At 47.2% G+C, this 8,534-nt stretch overlaps 1 non-coding gene across 1 annotated transcript; it reads left to right on the forward strand.

Moving 5' to 3' along the window:
- The first annotated feature begins 7,754 nt into the window (after positions 1 to 7,754).
- TRNAY-GUA lies at positions 7,755 to 7,826 on the forward strand. Its single transcript has one exon. It is a non-coding gene; the product is annotated as a tRNA-Tyr (tRNA).
- The last annotated feature ends 708 nt before the right edge of the window (positions 7,827 to 8,534 follow it).

Here is an 8,534-nt window from a genome sequence, read left to right on the forward strand (position 1 = left end):
CGGAGAAAGACGGTGATTCATTTACCCTGAAATCATCACTGTGTCTCCCTTGAGACATCCCATGTTTCAGAAACCTTTGGAGACATTTCAGCCTTTTCACCTCCTATTAAAACCTGCTTGTGCTAAAGCAAATGGGTGGAAAGTTTCAACTAAGACAAGAGACATCCCTCCTTGCTTGGCCCCAGTATGGCCACGGTCAACCTCAGCAATAGATGCGTTCCTGGGAAGCATGGCCTAGGGGATATCAGTGCCTTGGGTGAAGACCGAAGGCTGAAAAGAACAGCACTGGGATGTCATGTTGTGAATGGTTGTCAAGGGTTGACTTGTATATGGCTTTCTTTAGCTGTAGTATGCTGTCTTCTTTCTCTCTAGTCCCAGGTACTGGAGGCTCACGCGTGAATGCTGGCCCTGCACTCTGCCCCTAGCAGAGGCTCCAGGGATACCTGGGGGCCCATCCTTCCTGTGGACAGCAGTGCCTGTTAGGTAAGCTGATGGTGGTGGTGCTTAAAATAACATGGATATATGTATTTCGGTGCCACTCTCTCAACTATCCCACCCTCTTCTTCCCCTGATGTATCCACAACTCTGTTCTCTATGCCTGCCCTGCAAATTTAGGTTCATCAGCACCATTTCTCTAGATTCTCTATATATGCAGTAACATACAGTACTTGTTTTTCTCTTTTGGACTTACTAGTAGCATTTAAATATATACATGACCATGTGTAAAATAGATAGCTGGTGGGAAGTTGTTGTATAACACAGGGAGTTCAGCCTCATGCTCTGTGACAACCTAGAGGGATGGGATGGGAGGGGGTGGGAGGGAGACTCAAGAGGGAGGGGATGTATGTACACACACACACACACACACACACATACACACACATATGGCTGCATCACACTGTTGTATGGCAGAAACCAGCAACATTGTGAAGCTGTTATCCTCCAATTAAAAAAATAGCATGGATCTTGGGAAGTCGGTTGGGGTACAGATAAAATAAGACTGGCTATAGCTGACAGTTATTAAAACTGGGTGATCGGTACACAGGTGTTCATCATATTATTCTTTCTACTTTTGTTTTGAAATTTTTCATGATAAAAAGTAAGAAAAAAAATTATGGAAAATTATATGCATGTGTATATATGCATACACAATTATATATATGTGTATATATATGTATGAGAAAGTAGTGTTTACAGCAAGGTTTCACTGGATATGATGTATAGTGAGCAGTGCTCAAGCTGATTTTAAGTGATATGCCAATGATCTTTTAAATTTGAATAATAATGTAATTAAAATTTAATTAATAATAGCACGTGATATGGGCTGTGATAGTTCAGAGTGTTTCCTTTTAAAATAAAGTTAAGGAGAAAAATCAAGTTGATTTGATGAAAGGAATTAAGAAGATAATGGGAGAGGATGAAACACATGAATATGTCAGACATGATGGAGGTAGAAACTGAATTGCTGAAGTTTTGGAAATATCGTTAAAGCTATGATGGGCGAGGGCTCATGTTTATTACTCTGAGTATATGCTGTTTTATGGGACCCTTTATCTAGAAGATTCAGTGTGAGGGGCATGACATAATTAGGCTTTTGAGACACACAGACCATATTTCGATTCTGACTTGGTCATGTAATGGCTCTGTGACATCTGGCAAATGGCTTTCCTCCTCTGGGCCTTGTCTCCTCATCTGCAGAACTGGGATGTTACTGTCCATCTTAAAGTGTCCCTGTGAGTGCCTGGGATATACCAGCTGCTTAATAAACAGCAGTGGCGTTGAGAAAGAGGTAGAAAAAAACAGATGGAGCTCAGAGTCCACATCTGAGGTCTGGGCACCATCCTCACAGGTTCAGACCTTCATTCAAAACAACTTTACTCCTACGTTAGACGCAGTTCTACTGGCATGTGTCTAGTTCGTTTTGCTGTTTTCCTAGTCTATGTGTCTACTGAGAGATGGACAGGAGATAGTTGGGGAACCCGTCGATGGACACAGTCATTAGCCACAGGGCATATGTGGGACTCCTTGGCTTGTTCTGAAGTTGTTAGCAGTTTAGCAGCTTTGTTGCTTGCAACAGCTTCCCCAAGTCAAGCCAAAATCGACTGCCTCTAATTCACTAATAACAGTTGTTACTGAGGGTTTACTCTGTGCCAGGGACTGTGCTCAGCCCTCCACATCCGTTGTCTGAGTTAACTGCCCTGATAGCCCCCCAAGGAAGGTGCTGCTGGTCCCCCATCACAGATGAAGAAGCTGAGGCTGCAAGGATGTGGTGATTTCCTGAGGGCACTGAGGCAAGCAGGTGGTTGAGGCAGGATAGAACCAGGTGTGATGACGCCAAAGCCCATGTCCTTTGTCATCAGCCCTCCCTTTGAGAAATTCTGTGCAATTCTATAAGCCTCCCTGGCTCCTCAGGAAATGCACATCCCTCCACCCCCAGTGTGTGGACCTTGGCCTGGTGTGGTGGCATGAGGCCCTGGCAGCTCAGCTCGTGGGGGCAGCTGCCCGGTAGTGAGGGTGCCAGTCTGTATGTGCCTGCAGCCTGGTGGAGAGGTTGCTCTCCCCAGCCCGGAGACCTATTAGACATTTGCACTTAAAAGTACAAGCTCTGCACATCTTCAGAGGAGAATTAATGACAAGCAGGCTTTGAACATTTGCAAATTGTATTTTTAGGTCACAAGGACCTTCCCTTTTTGTGTGCGTTTAGGGTAGAGATGGAAAACATATGAACATATGCCTCGGTTTCTGCCACTTGTGCCTGGAATCCCAAAGATAATGCTTGTCTGAGCTTCATGGTAGTCTAACAGATCTTCAAACAATTTTCCATGAACCCAACAGTTCTCTGGAGATACTCATAGGCATTTATCATCTCCAAAGAGAAAAACAGTAGCCCATGATTTGGAAATAGTTAATATCCATTCACTGAATTCACAAAACTTCTAAATGGGACCATCTCCTGTACAGAAAAAAATACTGCCATTTCCAGCAGTCACACTAGAAAATACTCAGCAACTGTGAAATTATGACCACAAGTAAAGGGGTAAATATGCCAACATTTACATGTCCACATGTGTGTGGCCTTTTCAAAAGCACTTCCCCAGAGGGTTCTTCACTTATTCCAGAGATACTATCATTGCTCCATGCTTTGGGATATTTTGCCTTCAGAACAAAATACATGTTCATTCATTGTCTCTAAGGCAATTCTTTGTTCTTAGGGGCAGATGTGACCTTTAGAAAATCCCCAAATCAGTTCAAGCTCTGATCAATGGAGTGTGTGTATATAAATAATTGAAGATGTTATCAATTGCTGCAGTATTATTGCAAAGGAACCAAACAAACGCAGAAACCTCAGGGACCTGCAACTGTGAATGTAGTTTAGCTTATGACTCTGCAGAGGTTTAGCTGATCTGGGCTGGATTTGGCTGATCTTGGCTTGTTCATGTGGTCAGCTGATCTCAGTTGAGTTTCCTCTGATGTCTAGAGAGCAGCTGGATGATGACTAGTCTTTACTGGCCTCATCTGGAATACCTGGGGGCCCCAGCTGTGACTTGTCTTTCACCCTCCATCAGGCTAGCTGGGGCATAGTCTCATGGTGATAGCAGAGGCATAAAGAGAAAGAAACCTCAGTTTGTGAGTCCATTTCAGGCCTGTTTATCATTTCTGCCAACACCCCATTGGCCAAAGCAAGTCATAAGGCAAATGATACGGATATAAGGAGGAATGAAGACTGTGACTTTTTTTTGCCATCTATCACAGTGATTAAATTAGAAAGTATTTTTGTTCCAGAGGGAGTTGTGGCCTCAAAATCCTGACAATATTTTTTTTTTTTTCAACTTCTAAGGAGACTTTCTGGGCTTCTCAGGTGGCTCAGTGGTAAAGAATCGGCCTGCCAGTGCAGGAGATGCAGGTTCGATCCCTGGGTCAGGAAGATCCCCTGGAGAAATAAATGGAAACCCACTCCCATATTCTTGCCTGGGGAGTCCCATGGACAGAGGAGCCCGTTTTTCTACAGTCCATGGGGTTGCAAAGAGTCAGACCCAACTTAGTGACTAAACAACAGCAACAAAGAGACTTTCTACCTTATTTATTTTTTAATTATTTTTCATGGATTCAAGATCTGACAGTGATCTTTTAGGTAGTCAGTGAACCACCCCAGACAAGCATTCCAGACAGTTGCCTGAGGGGACAATTCCAAATGATCTATGACAACAGTGACATCTTTAGAAGGAAGGGTATAGCCAGCCCAGAGGTGACTTCTGGGTGAGACTGCCCTTTTGGATGAAGAGATGAGAGTTCTACCTTGGGCTTGTTGGATTAAACTGAATTTGCATTGAAAATCTTAATTTGCAGTCCCCAGATGATAACCCAGCTTCTGGTATATTAAAACATATTGCTTTTTATTTCTCTCTGCCACAGCCAGGCCCTCAACAGTGAAGACTTCATCTTTGAGTAACTCTTATTTCCTTGTCAATATGAGGTTTCTAGACTGCAGCAGCTAGACCATATCTTTTTCCACTTTGGCTGCCCAATGGAGCCTGCAAAGAGTGAAATTACATAGGATTCATGATTAATTTGTCACCCATCTCCTGCACCCAGCTACATTTGCTGAGCATCCTTTGTGCTCTGTGTTTGTGCCAGGGTCTGGGCATGCAGAGAGACACAGGAAGAAGAGGCGAGAGGGAATGTGGATGGAGATAAAAGGCAGAGAGGCCTTTGTGGACCAGTGATGATGAAGTTTCATGAAACTGAGAAGCACATGCAGCCCTCTGCACCTGAGGTTAAACACATACATATACACTCACAGACACACTCACACACATGTGCATACACACACAAAACAAAATGCCAGTGATAAGTAAGAGACAGTCCCTGCTTCCAGGAAGCTCAGAGACTAGTGGAGGAGATAAATGCACACACTATAAACTCTTGCACTAGTGAGTGACAAAGGACATGAAAGAGGCCTGTAAATTTCCGTGAAAGGTCAAAGGAAGGGCACCTATCATTGCCTAAGGGGAGATCTAGGAGGGCTTCTCAGTGGAGGTGACATTTAAATTGAGTCTCTGAGGCCGACCAGGAGTTTACAGGTGGGAGTGTGGGCAGCAGTGTTGGGATATGCAGGGTTGTGAGAAAGCAAGGCTCACTTAGGAAGGGGCAGAACCATGACCAAAAGACAGGTTGGGATTTTTGTGGGGAGGAGATAAAGAAGAAGTGACAAGATCGGAAGGGTGAGGGACCATAGGTTGGGATAGGAATCCAGTGAGGGATTGTGAGAACTGTCCCGGGCAGGGGAGGGCCACTGGGAATGGAGAGAAGGGAACTGATGGGGGAGGAACTGGGGAGGTGGGGGGAAAGGACTCAGGGACTGACCAAGATGTGGGAGGGGTCAACATCAAGGCTGCTACCTGGCTTTGGTTAACGGGGGAAGTGAAGATGTCTTATGGACAAGAAGGCAGTGAAGGCCATTATGTGCCAAGTTTAATGTAATTGGGGCATGAGTCGGAATGTGGGCATTGAGACAGGAGGACCTGATTTGAATCCTGGTTTCACCAGTGTGTGCCTTTGGGTAAGTCACTTAACCTCTGGGATGCTCAGTCTCCTCATCTACAAAATGGAGCTAATGCACAGTGGACTCTTGAGCGCCAAATGATATGGTGGGTTTAACGCTTCTGGCATGGTGCCTGGCCCATTTCAGATGCTCAAGCCAACCACGATAGGCAAGCAGGCAAGGGAAGAGCAACTTGGGGAAACTGGGCTTCCTACTGGCAACCATGGTCATAGCTATGGGATCTCCCTTGAATGCCCTGAGCTACACCCCAACTTTGGCACAGGTAAGGTGTGCCAAAGGCTGACTGGGTGGAGAAGACAAGTTGGAGGAGTTTGGGGTGGATGTGTGACTCATGCTGGAGTAGACAGAAGCACAGGTGCTTCGTGGGCACGATGGCAGAGTCTCCCCGGGTGCCTACACTTGAGTTGAACCTTAAAGGCAGAGCCAGATTTGGGGCTGGCTGCGGAAAGGGAGGGTGTTGGAGGGAGAGCGGTGATGGGAGTAGGGATCAGTGGTCTTGATGGCCAAGGCCAACCCCATCCACGATCACTGACCTACTGCTGCCCTCTTTCTCCTGAAAACAGAAGCAAGAGTAGAATCAGAGTTGGGCAAGATCCCCGGAGAACCCCTCAGTCCTCGGCAGACTGCGGTAGGCACCACAAAAGGGGCCCCTGGGCTACTCTTAAACTCCACTCCAAAGCTTTGCTGAGGCTTGCTTCAGAGGGGAGCAGGGAGAAAAAAGCAAGCTTGAAATGCTGGCGCTGCAGCTTACTGCCTCGGCAGCAGTAAAGCAAGTCATCTTACTTCTCTGAATCTTAGTTTTTCCGTCTCTAAAATGGGAACAGTGATAACTGCCTTCAGAGTTCTCTGAAAAGGTCGTTACAGGAGTTTAATGAGGTCACGTGTGGGGCACTTAACCCAGGGTCAGCGGCGAGCTGGGTGCTCACTGCCTGGTGAATAGTGTAACTTGGACACTGTGGGAAAGCCGTGCCCTGTCCTTCGGCAGGAGACAGTGGAGGGAGAGCGCAGACAGTGTTAGAGGGGTGGGTGTCCCGGCGGGCAATTGGCGTCCTTAGCCTGGATCTTCGGCAGGAAGGGGTTAGAGGAGGAGCTTCCGCTCACTCTCACAATGGACAGAGGGGAAGCACAGACTCATCCCTGCTCCCCACTTGGATTCAACTCAGAGGGGAGTCGGCTTTGGTATCCCTGTCTGAGTGGTGGCTGCTTAGGGATCCATTCAGGAAGTCCCATCCATCCTCAAAGCCAAGTTTGCAGTTATCTTGTGGTGGGCAGAGCGAGGCCTCTGCTGCCAGGAGTCCACAGTAAGGGTGGGGCCTTTAGGGAATGGGGTGAGGTCTACTGGGTACCATGGTGCCCCGCTCAGATCTCCTCTCCAGGGAGGACATCGCTATCTTCTAGCTCCTAGGAATATTGGCTGATGGCTCACAGCCACCTCCCTCACTGGGCCTTGCCCTCTGCAGAAAAGAATCCCATTGAGGTGATAGCCCCTCTTAGGGACAGCCCACAGGCCAATGACTGGTGGGTGTGGGGCTGCTGAGGACCCACCAGCATGATCAGCCGAGGTCTCAGTTGCAAACTGTACTAAGGATCAGTTTCTCCCCATCTCCTTCTGCCTTCCTTACTTCCTACTCCTGTCTCTCTCCGGAGCACCCATAGTAGAATTTCTGCATGTAGGTCTCTGTCTCCGAGTCTGTTTTTAGGGGGCCCAATCTAAGCTGGTATCCAGAATGGTCTTGAGAATCAGGCTTTAAACTAAGATGACTTGCCAGCTGGTTGGCATTGAGTACCCAGCACAGATGGCCTGTGGTGCTGGAGAGGTGCAGTTGCTAAAACTTTTACCTCTGTGAACTGGGTGGGGATGCTGATGGGAGGCAATGCAGGCAGATATATTATCTCTGGCATTTAAGAAAGTAAGAGGGAAATGGTAACTATAGAATGAGGTGGTTAGTGCTGAGTATCACCAATTTGTCGAGAGGAGATCATGGCTGGCTCTGGATAATTAGTCACTAATTTAAGGCAAAATGGGAAGGCAAGAGGGCCTCCTTGGCCTCTCTTTTTAAAATTTTTTTGGCTGCACAGTGCATGTGAGATCTCAGTTCCCCAGCTAGAGTTTGAACCTGTGCCCCTAGAGGTAGATTTGCAGAGTCATCGTTGGCATCATTTAAGGAAACACTGTAGTCTTATGTGGGCTTCCCTGGTGGCTCAGACGGTAAAGCGTCTGCCTGTAGTGCTGGAGACCCGGGTTCGATCCCTGGGTTGGGAAGATCACCTGGAGAAGGGAACGGCTACCCACTCCAGTACTCTTGCCTGGAAAATTCCATGGACTGAGGAGCCTGGTTGGCTACAGTCCATGGGGTCGCAAAGAGTCGGACACGACTGAGCGACTTCTCTATAGTCTTATGCAGCCAGAGGCCAGACAGAGCAGAAGACTAGGCTTAACTAAGAGTAGTAGAACCTCAGAGCTGACTTCTCAGCTCCAGAGAGCCCTACACAACTCGTCTAGGGCACTTGAGAGAGGGATGTCTGGGGAGATACTATTGAGGACCTTGAGCTCCCAAATCCCTCCCCGTTGTTAAAAGACAGTTGTCCTCTCCCCCCCTCCACTGCCTGTTGGAAGATCATGTGAAGGCCTCAAAGAAAACAAGGCAGGTGCGTTACAAAATGATGCTTAACTATCTTGGGATTTATCCCCACTTCTCTTCCAGGCAACCAGACTAACAGCAAACATCAAATCCCAGAGGATGTGACTGGGGAGGTACTGGGCCTACTTCGGGGGGCAGAAACTGGCTTATCTGTTATATGAGTGGAAGGAGTTGGGAGGGTACAGGTGGGATGGGGTCAAGGTGCTGTATCAAAGGAGGTGGAATGGAAAGCTAGATAGACAGGTGTTTAGTGATACAGAAACACAGATAGGATTTAACATCGTGGCAAGAATCTCAGGAGAAATGTGCTTATATGCTGCTGGGATGGC

This window comes from Oryx dammah, unplaced genomic scaffold (assembly GCF_014754425.2).
Source record: "Oryx dammah isolate SB20612 unplaced genomic scaffold, SCBI_Odam_1.1 HiC_scaffold_2, whole genome shotgun sequence".
In the NCBI taxonomy this organism is placed as follows: domain Eukaryota; kingdom Metazoa; phylum Chordata; class Mammalia; order Artiodactyla; family Bovidae; genus Oryx; species Oryx dammah.